Source organism: Cavia porcellus, unplaced genomic scaffold (assembly GCF_034190915.1).
Source record: "Cavia porcellus strain 051 isolate PalLab524CR breed Dunkin Hartley unplaced genomic scaffold, mCavPor4.1 scaffold_4, whole genome shotgun sequence".
NCBI lineage: Eukaryota > Metazoa > Chordata > Mammalia > Rodentia > Caviidae > Cavia > Cavia porcellus.
In genome coordinates, this window is record NW_026947487.1 from 78,119,405 (window position 1) to 78,136,914 (window position 17,510).

Here is a 17,510-nt window from a genome sequence, read left to right on the forward strand (position 1 = left end):
TCTAGCTTTCTCTCCAGCCATTTATGAATAGGAGCTGTCTGTTCCAGTAAGGTTTTTCTTTTCATGCTATTGCACAAATGGAATATTAATTGTTACCTTTGATTCTTGCTCATATAATTTCTCTCTCTCCAGCTTCTCTACTGCTGTGTACATCCAGCTCACTGTCAGCATCCATCTCTCCCTTGTGTAGCCCAGTCTACTCCATCCCCTGCTCTGAATTTCCATGTATATTCCTCTTGAGAGAACTTTCTCTGCAAGTGTTGAATGGCTCTTCCTTAATTGTTTACTATGTGTTTTTCTGTTCTTTTCCTGAGATGCTGTGTGCTCCTGGAGTGCACCCTATTCAACTCTCACATAGTTCAAAAGCAGATGTGGTTGCTAGTATAAGTTGGTTTGCAGCGATGAGGATTCTGAGCAAGAATGGAGGTTCTGTATGCTTTGAGCCTGGTGGAGATACCTATGGGAAGGGAAAGGGGAGCAGGAGGAGCTGTCCCACATTTCAGCCGCTCCCTGCCTCAGAGCCCAGGCTGGATTTCAAACAGGTCCTGGTGTGAGCATGGCCCTAGGAACAGAGGTTTGAACAAATTGCAATTACCTGAGCTTTATCTACTTTGCCCATACATTAACCCTCTCCTAATTGCCCCTAATCCTAATCATTTTCCTATACCCCAATCCTAGCCAAAAGGAACATTCCTTCATAAGTGATACTGGAGGACAATCACTTTTCAATTTTCCAAACTCCCCTTTTCCTGACAAGTTACATGGCTCCTGTGAAGTGTGTGCCTAAGTTCTCAAGATGTGTAGGTAGTTAAAACTGTCACCCCATGAGAATGTGACTTGAGAATGTTCAGTTGATTGTAGTATCTGTCACATCATAATACACACTTGTTGGACTCCCTACGACTGGAGAGAGATTCCAGTGGCCTGAGCATAGTGCTGCTGAGGTGCAGGTAGAGAGTGGTGGAGAACATAGTGGAGGCTTTTCCTCAAGGAAACAATTGGCAAAATACCCAAATAAATATGGCAATATCTTAGATGTAGCCGCTCCTGCGAATCTGCTTCCATATCCATAAATCCTTAGACAAGTGGCTATGGTTTAGTAGCTGCTTCTGTCTGTCTGTGTCTGTGGTGTCCCACATACTGACACCTCAGTTATATTTCTTGCTGTTCTTTTATTATTGCCGATTCTCAAAGAAAAAAGTAGATTTTTTAAAAAAGAGGTCTTTAGTGCTAAAAATGTTTATTCACTATTTTGTAAAATAAAACTATAAATATGTTCATAGTTTAAGTTGAGGTATAATTAAAATCTAAAAAATTGCAAACTTATGTTGATTAGGATCACAGCACTTTTTTCTATAGATACCTAAAAATTATAGCTATTAAGAAATAGTTGGTAATTAGGTGTGCAGCTCAACTGAAACGTTTTAACTGAGATACTTCCCATGTGACTCGCATTCATGTCAGTGCATTCGGTTCATGATGAAACATTGGTGTGCAGTGTGAGAAAGCTGCAGCACTGTGACGCCTGGATGTGTCGCAGTGTCTCAGTCCTTCCTTCAAGGAAGCAGTCCTTTTTCCCGGGCTCTCTGCTTTTCTCAGTCACAGTTCTGAGCAGAGAGAGCAGCTATGCTCTGACAGCAGTCTCCTGAGTGTGTCTGTGTTGGGTGCCTCACAACTGCTGGGGGGGGGGGGACTTGGGGTGTCCTGCAGGGAGAGCCCCTGCTGGCTGGCCCCTTGCCAGTGGCTGGGTCGGACTCTGGTGGGGGTCCTCACCGCCCTTTGTCGTCCTCCCCAGAGGTGATCTGTTGAAGGCTCTGTGGTGACAGAACCAGTTTGTCACAGGCTTGTCTTGCACGTCTTGCTTCAGGCTTGCTGGCAGGCCTGCCGGAAGATCTGAGCAGAGTGTGATCACGGCCTCCCTGAGAAGAGACGGCCGCTGTGCTGCGCTGGGGCCTGGGCTGCTCCCTCTCCTTGTGTTCAGCCGTGGGTAAGGTCAGGGTTACCCTGCGGTGCGGACGGGGCGCGGAGCCCGTGCAGTGCCCAGTTTTGTAGTGTTCAGAACAGGAGGGAAAGTGCAGGGCAGAGGTTCAGTGGCTACAGATTTCTATCCCCAATCCTCTGACTGCTCTAAAGTTTTACTGCTTTCTCTAGGAGGACAGAGCTTTCCAGCTAATTGGTGAGAATACTTATAACAGGATTTACAGGTCTTTTCTCTAACCAGAATTACATGTGATCCAGTTTGGAACTTTAAGTATGAGATTAATTCTGATAAAAACTATGACAGTCTATGTATGAGGAACCTACATTAACAGCTCCAACAAACTTTGTTTTGATTGCTGTATCTTCCTGCTGTTGGGTTTTTATAGATTAACTTTGAAGTTCATTGCTGTTTTAAACTGGTGCGTGGGTCAATCTGTATTTTACAATGATGGTAAATATAATATGTGAATATATGAAATGTTTATCAGCATTTGAGAATAGTGGTTCAACTTGTGATAATTTTCTACAGATGAATTGTCTTATATCAAGCTGCCAAAAAATTTAAAAGGTTATTTTTAAGTATTTGAGTAGTAGAACTATTTTCAAGTTAGAAGGTTACTTAATGAATATGAAATAATTATTTGTGGTAGTGATTATAGGGAGTTATAAAGCTAGGAATAAGTAGTGTATTTATAAAAGTAAGCCAGCTCATAAAAGGAGTATGTGTAACAGTGAAATACATTTGTAACTCACCTTTATGTATTTGTGAATGTGGTTTACGGAATTAATTCAACTATATTGTTTCTGAGAAAACTGTGTATCATCACTTGCCATGCACTTTTAATTGGCATTTATAGAATTAATGTTTTAATAACCTCCATGTATTTCATGACATTATTAAAATATTTTATAAGTTGGCTCTATGGAAAAGTGCTTTTAGTTTCTGGTGTAGATCATTGTAATTAAGAGGAGTTTTATGTATTTGCAGGACTGATAGGTAGATTATGTAATTGTTTTGCTTCAAAAGTTGTGATAATCTGATACTTTGTGTAAAAGAATAGAAAGATCTTAGGGAGCTTGCTTCTTAAGAAAGTTCCAGGAACCTCAAAATATGACAGATGTGAGGTAAAATTCTTATTATTTATTCTGATTACTGCTAATTCCTTTATTATCTGATAGTAATTTAAAAATTTTCCTTTGAAACGATGAATTTAGTACTTTGTACTGATAAAAAACAAAAATACACTAATACAGAATCTTTGAATCCTAAATTGATATTCTCACAATCATGTTGTATAAAATATTATCTTGTTTTTCAGCAGAAGCCCAGATGCATTCTTTGCCTTCTTCTGGGTCATATAGCCTTCCTATAAAACTCCTTGTCCAGGACTTGTGTGTGTGTGTGTGTGTGTGTGTGTGTGTGTGTGTGTGTGTATTCATTTCTGCTGTTTATCTCATAGTGAGGTAGTTAAGAGTGTGAATCCAATATTCAGGATATCTATGATTGAATATTAGCTTTGTTGCTTATTAAGTTGTGAATGCAAATATTTTATTCATGCTCCAATTTTCTTCGCTGTAAGATGAGAATGACAACTACTTACTTCAGAATTAGTTTATTTACTAAATGAGTATAAATATACAAAACCACTGAGAGTAGTGTTTGGTAGACAATATTACTGAGAGCTTGTGATTACTAATGTTACTAATAACTCCCACAAGAATAGAAGATAATCAAATTGAGACAAGATTGGGATGAATCTAAAAGCTCATCTTGGTGATTAATCTGCTCAATCCCTACTGATATTTCAGGCTTTCTCACCAATGAGCTTTAACATCTTTTGATGAATTTCTCTTTCAGCAACTAAAGATAAACTTTACATAATTTATGATTTTACCTTGATGACTACCTAGCATGCTATATATAGAAGCTATCAGTTTAATTAAACAATTGACTACCAAGGTGCCAATGGTTTTTTTTTTTTTTTTTTTTTTTTTGAGAGAGAGATGTGGTTTTGCTTTGGCTGGCCTTAAACTCATTATGTAACACAGGCTGGCTCAAACTCCTAGTGATCCTCCTGCCTCAGCCTCCCAAGTGCTGGAATTGCAGGTGTGTGCCACCACATCCCAAAGTGCCATATTCAGAGACAACTTTCAACTGGTTTAGTCAGTTAGCAGCTACTTGAGGCAAATGATGATCATACACAAAAATGTAAATACAAAGCCTAGATAAGTGACCATGAAAAAAGTGGTAAGTGACAAAAGCCAAGATTAAAATTAGAAGACCTTACCTTCTTATTTAAATTGAACATGTTTCAAATTGACATTTAGAGGTACAGTATTTGGAAAATGTGAGCTTTGGGCTGATAAAAATAAATCATTAGCTAAATACAGGAAAACCTGGGGGTTTAAAGTGGAAGAAATATGTGCAATACTGCGTTTGCACCCCAAATGATGTAGTCACAGTAGGTGGAGAGGAAAATTGTGTGTGGGGCCATAGCAAGAGAGGCCTGTACAGAAGGGAACTGATCAGTGTAAGTCTTATCTCAGCCTAAATCTTATCTTGAATGTTTTAGTTGAGCAGACACAGGCTTAGGAAAAAGGCAGCAAGAGTACATCTTGGTAGAGGTTTTGAACTTCGTGTCTTTTATATTGGCACACTGTGATTGCTTCGGAGATGAATTTTTTAAAGCTAGGAAGTCTTAAATATGAAGTTGCCTTTCCGAGTAAAAATATGACCCAGTTGTAAAGATCAGTAGTGCTCATTTCTTCTTGACCTGGGTTGTATTTAGAATTGAGCTACCTGTACTGCTGTACTGCCCGGCTTGTTTATTGTTGAAATGCAGGAGAATCACAGGCCAGCCTGATGACGATGGCGTGGTATGCACAGTACTGAAGTGCTGTTTTGCTCACTGCCATTTTTCTTAGGTTCTGTTGAAGGAATTTAGTGGTGGCTAGACAGACCTAAAAGCTAAGAAGCTGTCTGTTATCTCAATACAGAGGTGGAAGCAGTGTGCCCTGACCGGAAGGGGATGCATGTTGTGGCATTTTGAAAGGTGAAGTTTTCATTTATTCCCTGTTAAATGTATGCATGAAAATTCTTGCAGTCCCCTCCCCACAAAACCATGGTAAGAGGTTATTACAGCAATAAGATTAAAATAGAAGTTGGCTCCTGTATTTTTTTTTTCTTTAGTTTAAGTAAGACTAGTTCCATATCAGTAAAGACAGTTACAGGAAATGAAAAAGTGAGATAGGGAGTAGGAACCTGTTCATATTGAAGATTAGGAAAAAAACAAAACAAAACCGTAAGCCCGGATCTTAGTTTCCATAGTTCCTACAGTTTCACTTCGATTTTACATTTCATCTCTCCACTGCCAGGTCATGTTCCATTTTTCCTAGTGTAATACTGAGATCTGAATTGGTTGACACTAATTAAAAAGTTTGTGAAATAAGTTACAAGATAATTTTAAGCAAAATTAGGGCAAATAGAGAATACAGTAACAGGGAATAACAAACATAGTTATGACTGTGTAGTTTCAAAATTAGCTTGGTAATGCTGCTATAGGGCATCACATTTTGGTAATATTTTTAAGTGAAAAATGATCCTAGTTACCATATGGCAAAATATAGTGAAAATCTGATCTGTTAGACCAACACAGCTGTTACATGCATAAATGTGGTTCTGTTTTTAAAATGTTTTCTACTATAGCTATTATGTGGCATTGCTAATAATCTCAGGCTATTAATCTGCCGTAACTGCAAGTTGTGGTGAGCATCGCAGATGTAGGGAATTTGATCTTTGTGGTGATTTACCTACGGGGAAAATGATTGAACTGTAGTTCTCAATTTAAGGTCTGCAGAACAGATTGTATAATAGACATCACATAACTAGCGGGTATGCACTCAAATTACTTGGTTTACCTTTTTATGAGAAGTTATGTTCATTAAGAAGGGGTGGTTACCATATATGTAAGTCTTACATATGAAAAGCTGTGCGTATATAATCTTCAGATTACAAATACATAAGGGACTTTAGAATAATAGTATTACAAATATCAGAATAGCATCAAATTAATTTTTATCTTTAAGCCAAATGAATACAAAGTAATAATTTTCAATCTTCTATTGCTTTAGAGCTACCAGAGCCAAATCTGTGAATGTTTTTCCTTAACTTTTTAAGTACATACTTATTTTTAGGCTTTCTATAAGAGAAGCTTCAAATAAGAGAAACCACCCAAAGTGACTGCAGGAAAGTTACCATAACTAGCTGTTTTCTATCCGACTTCCTTATACTACATTTTAGGTCCAAATGGACTCTTTTGGCTTGATTGTCATCTATAAAATGTCTACTTTTTTTTTACCTTAATATATATTTGCTGGGAAATGTTACTCTTAAAATAGTTATGGTGATTTGGCAACTATATACTCATCATAACCTCATTTTCTTCTAAGATTCTCTACTTTATTTTTTTTAAATCTCCGAAGAGGTTGTGGCTTTTTGATGAACTGATTTCTCTATTCCTTATGTCTGTATCACATTCCTTTGATAATTACCAATTCATACAAAATCACATTATATACTAATGTTTTAGCTTGAAAGAATAGAAACAAAAAATAGAAAAAGGGTGAGCAGAGAAACAACACACTAAGGGAAATACTGGCCTCATGCTTATGCTCTTCGCAAGCCTCCGGATAGTCTCTTTTGGCTGTGTGTATATACTCCTTTCTGTCCGAAATCTTTAATCAGTGCTCTTTGCTTTAAGCATACCGAATCTCTGTACAACTTACAAGTTTTGCTATTAGCTACATCCTGATTGGTTTTATATTTCTTTTTAATTCTTATTGAGCACTAGCCAAATAAGCCTTTTATTGTAAAAGTAAAAAATGTCTAAGCCTTTTTCTCATGCAGGTATTTCACATACATAGTTTTCAAAAGTTCTTTTCCTTTCTGCTTTGCTTATATATATGTTTGGTTAAATGTCATAGCAAGTTAATTTTTCCTTCGTAGCTTAAGTTAAATGAGATCTCCTTGATTATTATACCCATTGTAAGTTTCCTTTTTCCTTCATACTGTATATCATAAATTCTCTCCCTGCTGGATCACTCAGGTAAAAGCTCTATTTCTTTCTCTTACAGCTGCCTCCTGAGTGTGTATCACCGTGTGGAGTGCTGGGCATCCTCTTAGTCCTTACACGACTTCAAATGAGGAATGTCCCTATGTCTAATAACTTGTTTGATTAGCTCTCTAGAGTTAACTAGTAGGTATTTTCACTGTCTTTTATTTTTAGTTTCAGGAAAGAGATTTTGATTGTCCACTGACCCTAAGAATATTCAAATATAAGCTAGCTGGAACTTGTAGTTGCTCCTAGCCAAGGCCAAACATGTCAATATGTTTCACTTGAACTTTAGTATACAGGAGAAGTTACTGCCGAGAATAATTCTAATGCATCCCTGTAGTTTCTACAGAATTATTTTTTTTTTCAGCAAACAAAGGGCTATGTGATGATTTTTGCCCTTCAAAACAGTGAAATTTGGAGCTATTGAGGTGGTGGCAGAAAAAAATATAAGTAGTATAGTGACTTGAAAGACTTTAGCTTTATGAGATCGTTAAATAATGTTTTAGTCCTTTATTAGCATAATGGTTGCAAAGCGCAAGTCACACGAAGAATATGATCTATTTGGCATTTATTACCCCTGATCAGGCTATAAGTTTGAGAATATCATTGTAATCATTAGATTCAATTCTGGGAACTTAGTGTTTTAAACTTTGCTTCAATCTCTTCTCACATCCACAGGAAAATTAATGTGCATCTGTAATTCACTTTTAACAAACCTCATGAGTTCCTTTACTAGCCAAATGTGATGCAGTGTAATACAGTAAGGCATCTTAAACTTTCTTTACTCATTTCTATTTACTTTCAATTATAAGCAAGGCCAACATTTGTTTTATAAATGCTTCATGAAGTTATCTTTCAATTATTACTTTTTAGATATGTTTATTATCAAACTATGCTTTTGCTAATATTTACCTTTATTTTGTTTGGTTCTTCTCTTTATAAAACACTTTTTTTCAGATCTGAAGAAATCAAGTCAGTATTTCAACTCATTTTTCTTCAAATCCGAAAAAATAAACTTGTTCTCTATCGTTTTAATTATTATGTTCTTTTTTGATGTGAATAAATCTCAGTTGAATTTTTTGTTGAGTTATTATGCTTAAATCAATATTGATTTCAGATTCTATTATAAAGCAACAATTTTCAGGTTTCTAATACAAATTTTAAAAGATTAACATTGTAATAGTAATATCCCATCTTTATACATGAAACATAAACTCATAAGAGTAAGGGCCTTTGCCACATTTCTTGGGAGGAATATCTGAGTAGCTCTCCGGATTTAACTTAGTCTCTGAAATCAGCTGAGGCTAACAGAGCACGTCCAGTGACCTGGAAACCAGCGACAACAGAACAGAGCTCTGTGGTGACCTGCATGCAGAAGAGGGGTAGATACTACTTAACAGAGGTCATTGAACAGGTTGCCTTCTTGCTCCATACTTCTTCCTGTGTGTGATACACAGATCCACACACATGGTTTTTATATCTGTGTTTTCATAGGACTATTACAGCTTAGTGAAATCTGACAGTATCACAAAACATTTCCTACTTAATTTCCTATTCCCTGAATGAGAGCACGTTCAAATTGAAGCGTGGGTATCATGAAAAGGAGACTCATGACAAATCATGTGTTTTCACAGACACGTGACATTCTTTCGGGGGGGCATTTCTGGAGATTGTTTTTGGCCTGAATTTTATGAATATATACCAGTTTACTCATGAGGTAAGAATTTTAGGAGCTATTAGGAAATGTTATTAATCTGTACTACTTAATCTCTTTATATTGAAAAATATAATTTTCTGTCTTTTTAAAAAATAATGACAAACATCTTGCAAATTAGATTTTCATATATTTCATCTCTTTCATATGCTCAATTTAATCTATCAGAGCCACACATTGTAGAAGACATCTGGTATTGAGCTTACGCAGCTGGGTTTCATTTGCAAAGGTTTTGAACAAATTTTGGTGCTTGCCAGCAATAATACAGCAGTTGGCCAGTGTGTTTTCTTTGTGGCAGCTTTGTGCAGGATGGCAGAAGAGACCTGTGTTCAGATCAGATGGTTTTCTGCCTTTCTCTGATGGGGTTGGCGGAAATGGAGGTTTTATCAGATGTTCAAGGAGTCCTGGCTAAGGCTCTCTGCACCAATTGTTGAGTAGGGATCAGCTGATGGGAATGTGCAGTCCACACTGGCAAAGCTGAGAAACACAGTATGGTTCTGTGTACTTCCTACATCAGCATCTCTCTGGGCCTTTGTAAAGGTACAGATCTCTGTACCCCATCCCAAACAACTGAGCCAAATATTTGAGAGCTGAGACCTGCAGGCTTCAGGTTAATAAGCAGAATAAGGGATTTTACACCAGTTAGATTCATGTAGGGAAATTCATTCTTTACCTACAGGCAGAATTTCAAGTCTCCTCCTTCATTTTTACCAAAAACCCCCACTTTTATTAATATATATTTAAGAGGAATTGCAGTGTTTAAAAATAATTTACATGTGTAGTGTAGATAACGCTTTCATAAAATATTATATTCATAAGACCTGTTGGTCTAATAAAACAATAGACGTGGTACTATTAAAATATTTTCTTCAGTGACAGTGAAGGATATCCTGATTTACTTGAAACAACCCAAATGTGATCTGAAGGAATTCTAGGGAGTGAAATGAAATGAGAAGCCCAAATTTTCTGTCTCCTCTTTGGATAGATTTAACTAAGGAACTTCTGTCTCTAGATAGTCACTAAATATACCTGTTGGACTCTCAGAACTGTTTGCAGAGTTGAGCTCTGTAAACACCTCTAAGAAAGTCCTGAATCTTGGGGTGCTCCTGAGCCCCCACCCCACCCCTTATTTTATCAGATGTTTTGTTCTTAGTGAGAATGATTTATGTCTTTATGGCTGTCTAGCAGTTGTGTGGACTGTTCTGGAAAGAAACGAAGTCATAACTCTTTTCTACTTCTGCTGGAAAAGTTCTGTGCCAGAATTCTTACAACCTTAGTTTAGTATTGTTTTGGTCATTCTGACTTCAGAATTAAGTTTTCCAGACAAACACTTTTGAGTTCCAGGGCAATATGGAAAGATACCCAGGGGATGTGTATTGAAGTGAAGTTTGATTCTTTCAAAGTTGAGGTAGTAACTGTTATTAAACTTTCAGTAACTAGAAATGTACTTTTTTTAAAATTATCTTTCCTTGAAAATTAGCTTTTAGGACTCATTTCAGAGAGCTTTTTTGTCCCTTCAGGGACTGTATTCAAACTCAACTCATATATGTACACATGTACATATACACACAAATTAATATACACAGGCAACATCCCAGAGTATGTAAAATGAAAAGAGGGTAAGAAAAGGGGCAATGTGAATGCCTTGAATTGTCTCATTCTGTTATCCATGTCATGCATGGGCTGCATCTGCAGCGTTTTAAAAGTTCCTGGATGAACCTCAGCAATGCCGCTGTCTCTAATATACTGTGAACCTTGAAAAGGAATTTTCTTTCAAGTAGTTTTGTGTGTGGAGTGATGGAGCTGAAGATTTTCATTAACAAAAAATAAAGTGCCATTATGTACATAAACATCTGTGTGATAAAAACAAACCTAGTGGAAATAGATATTACAGGGACTTGCATTCACATTTGAAAAGGTCTTTCTCAAATTTAATTATTGACTCTTGTTTTTTTTCCCATTTTTTCAAATGAGGGCAATGAGGCACAGAGCTGTTAGGGACCTGTCTAAAATCACATTCTTCGTAATAAAGGCAGAATAGAAATGTGGATCCTATAGTTTCTGTTTTAGTTCTTCAAGAATTACATGTTTGATTTTAGGATTGCTACTCAGCCCAAATGTTCAGGAAGCAAAAACAGGTCTTCGCCATATGAACATTGTATTTAAGAAATAGATTATAATGATACACACACACACACCCCTACCCTGCTACCACCACCAAGAGTGAATTTCAGTGTATGAATCATTTAGTGCTGTTAACTCATGATTGTTCTTTTTATTTCAATGTATTCAAGTTTGCTTAAAGTACTCTATATTCAATCATATTTGAACTATCATCATTATTACTGATGGGAGTACAAATTACATATAACTTGCTCTGAGCCCTAATACCTGAAGTATATCTGAATGAGAAGGGAATAAAACTGAGTAATATGTATGAGTTCTAGGAAAGGTTTTGCATCCCATGTTGAACAGAAAAGTTGAATAGAAAATCTTTTTCTTTTTTATAAAATATTCATTTAATGCAAATATTTCCAAAATATGCTGAAGATTTCCTTTAATAGAAGATTTCTTTTAATAGAACAGAAAATTTCCTTTAAGAAGAAAGATATTCCCTATTTTTGGATAGGCAAAACTGAGATAGTAAAAATGTTCATACTTGCAAAACTGTTATGCAAATTTAGTGTAATTCCAATCAAAATACTGTGTAGTATTCCTCATAGAACTGTAGAAAACAATCCTAAAATTAATGTGGAACCAGTAGAGACCTAAAATAGCAAAAGTAATTTTAGATAAAAGGACAAAGCATAGGGCATCATGATCCCTGATTTCAAATCATGCTACAAAGTTACTATGATAAAAGCAGCATGGTACTGGAAAAGAAACAGAATTAAGGATCATTGAAACAGAACAGCAGATGCAGAAAAAACTCCATGTACACTCAGATAACTATTCTTTGATAAAGGAGTCAAGCACTTTCACTGGAATAAAGGTAGCCTCTAATAAATGATGTTGGGAAAACTGGCTTTCCGCATGCTGAAGACTAAAATTAGACCCATATCTCTTACCATTCACTCAACTAAAATCAAAATAGATCAGACATCTAAATAGCAAAACAGAAGCACCTAATCTGCTGAAAGAGAGAATAGATAAAACTCTTGTAGACATAAGTGCAAGCAAGGACTTCATAAACAAAACTCAGCATAAGAAATACTACTACAAAAAGTCAACAGTTGGGATCTCATCAAAAAGCTTTTCCACAGCAAAAGAAACTACCAACAGAGTAGAGAGGCAACCCACAGAATGAGAAAATATTTTTACTAGTTACTTGTCAAGCAAAGGACTTAATATCTGGAATATATAAAGAACGAAAAAAATCAGATTCCCCACATCTAAAGGCTCAATCCAAAGATAGGAATCTGAAATGCTACACATTGCTCAGATGAAGCAGTACAAACAGCTAATGTAGGAAAAATTTTCAACATCACTGATCATTTGAGAAATGCAAATTAAAACTACTGAGATTCCATCTCCAGAAAGAATGGATATCATCAAGAAATCAACCAACCACAAATACTGGAGGGGCTATAGTGAAAAAAGACTGTTTTCTATTGTTGGTGGGGTATACAGCCTCGATGGAAATTAGTATGAAGATTCCTCAAAAAACTAGAGGCTTCATTTACCCAAATATTCCCCTTCTTTCTGGAAGACATAAAAGCATCATACCGCAGTGATACATGCAGACCCATGTTTATACAATTTGTAATAGATAAATCTTGGAAACAACCTATATACCCATCAACATATTAAAGGACAAAGAAAATGTGGTATTTATGAATAAAGAAAATGTGGAGGACTACTGTGCTAGACAGTTTTAGGTACATTAATCCATCCCAAGACCATAATCTTAAGTGAAATAAATAAGACACAAAAGGTTAAGTATTGTATTGTTTCTCTAGAGTGAAAAAGCCGAAGGATAAAGAAGGAAAAAACTGAGGACCGATATTGGGAAGCAAGAAGAACATATTCACCTGATATGGGGAACAAGGAAGACAGAATGGAAAGGAAAGGAAGGGAAAATGGACTTGAGAAAGAATGGAAGAGATAAATGGAAACAAAGCTTTTATAAGTGGAATAGGGAAGATAGAAAGAAAGCAGAATGGGAAAAAGAAGAGAATTAAAATATATTATGTACAGATAAAGATCCCCCCTGATGAATGTGATTATTGTGTATGGCGAATATGTACTAATAAAAGTATTCTGAGAAGATCTGACTGCAAAGAAATGTGGTCTGCAGTTTTACACCTTGAACAAGTGGTAATTCCACTACAGATTTATTTTGTAATGCTAAAATTACATGGTTATTGTTCCTTGCCATTGTAGGATGTCACTTGTCTTGGGATCCTCCAGATTTACACGTTGCGTTTTGTGGCGTTAAGCACTTCCTGTAGAGTATTAAGAATAATTGGAAAACCATCTTGAGAAGGTAAAATGCTGTAATATTTCCTAATTTTTCTACATCTTCATTATTTCTTCAGGAACTGTAAATTCAGGCTTTGCTTTTGTCAATTGAATGAAAAGGCTTGGTCTTTTCATTGGTGATTTTATTTTGTGTTTTTGCCACTTAAAGGTTTTTGAAAATCTGCTGAGAAAACAGTATTGCTTATTTGTATTTTAAAAGGTACAGGGGAAAATTATCTCCTGAAGGTTCTATAATGTAAAGTTACCTTTTGAATTTTGATTAATCATTACTTTATAATTTACAAAATAATTAAAATTGTTTAGAGGTAAAAACAAAGCAGCATTCTTGTAGTTGTATTGAATATTAATGACCTAATAAAAATAACTGGCACATTTCATTTGTGATTTTATGATCTACAAATTCAGAGCCAATATTTGTTATCTTTTATTATGAGCATGCCTGTATTTATAGATGTTAATAAACACAGATAAGGTTATATGCCTTTTTCACATATAATAACATTATTATATTGCAGTTTTATAGCTGTACTAATTGATATAATTAATACACTTCATAGCTGTTTTGGTCTAGGTATTGATATAGGTGCTTTATTATGTCCATTGCATAAAGAGACACAATTAGAGAAGTTAAATAATATGTTCAAGTTTGCAAAATCAATGCACAGTATTATGTAGATTAAAATCATGACAGCCCAGTTTCTGTGTCTATTCTAATAGCTGTATTACAGAACATCTCTTAAAGGCAAACATTTGTATAACCAGAAGTCCAAAAAGGACGCAAAACTCCACAACATGTAAAAGCAAACCAAGAATTTGATAAGTCAATTTAATGTTGAACAAAACAACCTACAAGCAAAAGAACAGAGTACACACTTGGAAAATATAGTGTATAACATAAAATTGAGAAATATTTATTAATGATATATAAAGAATGTCTTCAAAAGTGATAAATTTTTTTAAATAGCAGAAGACAAAAACATGCCTTCACAGAAGGCGAAGACATAGATGTGGCAAAGAAGCTCAGAAATACAATTGCAAGTTTAGACTAGCAACAGTCTATGATTGCTACAGCTTGGCAATAATATGGGGAAGGGGGAAACGTTAACTGCTGTTCATTGGAATATAAATTATTTAAAGCATTTTGAACAGAGATATCATTTATGTATAGATAAGAATATAGAAATAGTCATAGATAAATACTTTGCTAAGTATGATATCAAAGGCATGAGCAATGTAGAGAAATAAATGAAGTAGAATTCATACATTAAGAAATAAATTTTTTGCTTCAGAGTGTTTCAACGAGAAAGTGAAAAGGTAGCTAGCAAAAATGAGAATATTTGCAAATTATGTATGTGATAATGGTCTTAAATTCACACTGTATAAAGAACTTTTACAGATTGACAATGAAGAATAACCCAATTTAAAAATGGACAAGAATCTGAACGAATGTTTCTCCTAGGAATATATACAAATGATCAGTAAATGAAGAGATACTCAACATTGCTATATATTAGAAATCAGAGAAGAGGGGAAAGAGATACAAAAAGAATTAAGATATGTTTGTACATGTACCTGCTCCCCACAATGAATCTAATCATGTACTGCAGCATGTATTACTAACAAAGATTTTAAAATATGCAGTGACATACCTCTTTATACCCATTAGGATAGTTATAATAAGTAAGACAGGTAACGAAAAGTATTGGAGAGATTGAAGCCTGCATACACTGCTTCAGGGAGTGTTGTAAAATATGCAGCCACTTTGGTAAGCCAATTGGCAATTCTTCAAAATATTAAAGTTACCATGTCACCCAGTCATTTAACTCTTATACTCAAGAAAATATTCCTAATAGCCCAAAAGGGAAACCCCAAATATCCATCAATCAGTGAATAAATAAACAAAATGTTGTATAGCTATATAATAGAACATATACTACTTATGAATATGGTGTTATTTGGGGGAGGTTGAAAGTATTGCTAATTTTGGATGTATGGTTACACAGCTCTGTGCATATTAACAAGGATAGGGTGTACCTGTGATGTATGTGTTTTATGCTATGTGATTTATATCCCAAAAAAGATCTTAAAAGTATTCATCAGAGTAAAAAGTGGTAAATTTAAGTTATTAGAGAATAAGAGAAGAGAAGGAACTGATACTCATTTGAATGCATTCTGTATTATTTCATCCCTTAGAAATAGAAGCCTACGACTATATAAACATGAATTGTGAGAATTCAGGATCCTCTGCCCTTTTTGGTATACTTGTTAGATAGAATAGATAACCTGAAATGAAATCAAGTAAGTACCACTTCCCATCCTCTTTCAGCTAGAAAACATTATTGGTTTTTTTTTGAAATTGAAGATTTAGTTCTTGCAAGCATTTTCTATAAATAAAATATGGAATTAGGATTCCTACATTGACTATAATTTTATGATACCAGTTATAATAATATTTCACTTCTAAAGTCAGAATTTTAGTAAAGCAGTTCTGTCATTTTATTAGTGGTTTAGGAGAGAAATTCCTTGTGATTAAGAGTTTACACTAGATCATCTTTGCTGAGAACTCTTTTGCTGAGCCCGCCTGCAGTTCTGCTGCTCAGTTAAGAGGACATGGTAGCTACTTCAGACAGCGGCCTTCTGTTCACCATTTAGTGTCTGGCCTTGTGAGAAGCTGTTAATTTGTCTATGAATCTTTACTATTAACTTTCCCCACACAGATTAAAAAATCCCTTGGAAATAGGCCAGGACATTTATTCCTGAGTCAGAAGTGCTCACTGCTTTTCTTGATTGGAAAGTGTTACAAACATCACACTGTTACACCTTCTGTGGGAGCAGAGCTCTGGGTCATGATGCAACCGTATTTTCCTAGAACATTGTCTTGCTTTCCCCATGGGCCTCCACAGGTACATGACCTTGAGACTCTGAGACTTGTACATCAGAGTGTCACTGCCAGGCGGTAGTGAAGTGCTTGGCATCAGGGAGGCTGAAGAAAGAGGATCATGAGTTTGAGTGACTTTGTGAGAACCCTTCTCAAAAAAGGTTAGGAACAAATTTAGGCCTTGCCTGTAACCCCCAATATGGAAAGGAGAGAGAGGGAGAAAGCATTAAAGATAATCCAGGTTGGGTCGTGATATAGCTCTGGCAGCATTCAATTGCAGTTACCCTACAGAGTTAACTTTCTAAACTAAATAGATTAACTAATATTTCATCCAACTATAGAGCCTATAAACACAGGAATGATTAGAACAGTTTGAGTAAAACTGAAGTGGTAGGAATGGGTGGAGCCAAAATTTTGTGTGGGAGCACGGACATGGATGCACACAACTTGGGTTGTGACTTGATCTGACCTGTTAGGGTCCTTGCTTGGGCATTACACAGGAACTTGTTGGAAAAGCATATTATTTACCCCCAACACAGATTTATTGAATCAAAAACTCTGAGGGCCAAATCTGGTAATTACTGTCTCAGGAAGCCCTCCAGGAGACTCAGTTCATTGTGCACTAAAGCTTGAGAGCCACTGTACTATCCCACAGGTGGTGGAAATTCAGGAAATGTTTCCAAACAGTTGGAGTATGATAATGGACTGAGTGATTTAGTAGGGTCTTCCTCCTTGTTTTTCTAATGAAGGAATTTTAGTTTAGGGTAAGTGTAAAAATGCCTTGGTATGTAGCACTCTGATTTAAGCCATATAATTCTGATGGGCATATTGATTTGTAAGAATTAAATAAGAATTATTTAAGAGTTAGTAGAACTTCGGAAGTTTCAAATTTATGTGATATTTACTTGTTGCAAATTGTTGGTATTTAAGTATTTTGCATAGAGTATATAGGACCTAAGTGTGCTTTTAAATACTGAAGATACCATCCACATGATTTCAGAATCTGGCTAAGAGAATTCCGTAGGTCATTTTACTGTGTAATTCTTTTTCCCAGGTTTTTTTTTTTTTTTTTGCATTTTAAATGTTTGCATTTTTCCTGTAATCTTATGCATCAGTGACACATATGTGCTGGCATCAGCTGGAATAACATTCATTCCACATGAGAAAGACTAGACTCAAAGAACCTAGCTGACCAAAGAGTTTATTCAACAGAAATCTAAAGCTGATATGTTCACACTTTCTCATCTGAACCAAAATGGAATAAAGCAAAAAGTCGCTGTAGGAAACTTGCTGGTTTCTCTGCACTGAATAAACAGCATTTAGGTAAATGTGTTATTTTGGT

At 35.6% G+C, this 17,510-nt stretch overlaps 1 protein-coding gene across 25 annotated transcripts in view; it reads left to right on the plus strand.

Moving 5' to 3' along the window:
• The window catches only part of Bmpr1b (bone morphogenetic protein receptor type 1B), a 420,914-nt gene that overhangs the window by 317,173 nt on the left and 86,231 nt on the right, over window positions 1-17,510 (plus strand). For 2 of the 25 annotated variants that reach the window (XM_063247311.1, XM_063247309.1), the window contains one exon: window positions 13,192-13,294. The exons of 21 other annotated variants lie outside the window; for them this stretch is intronic. The gene's annotated coding sequence lies outside the window, so the exon portion shown is untranslated. Of the gene's footprint in view, window positions 1-1,737; window positions 1,988-2,009; window positions 2,177-13,191; window positions 13,295-17,510 lie in introns of those variants that run through there. 2 more of the 25 variants (XM_063247310.1, XM_023566019.2) reach the window with 2 other exon arrangements.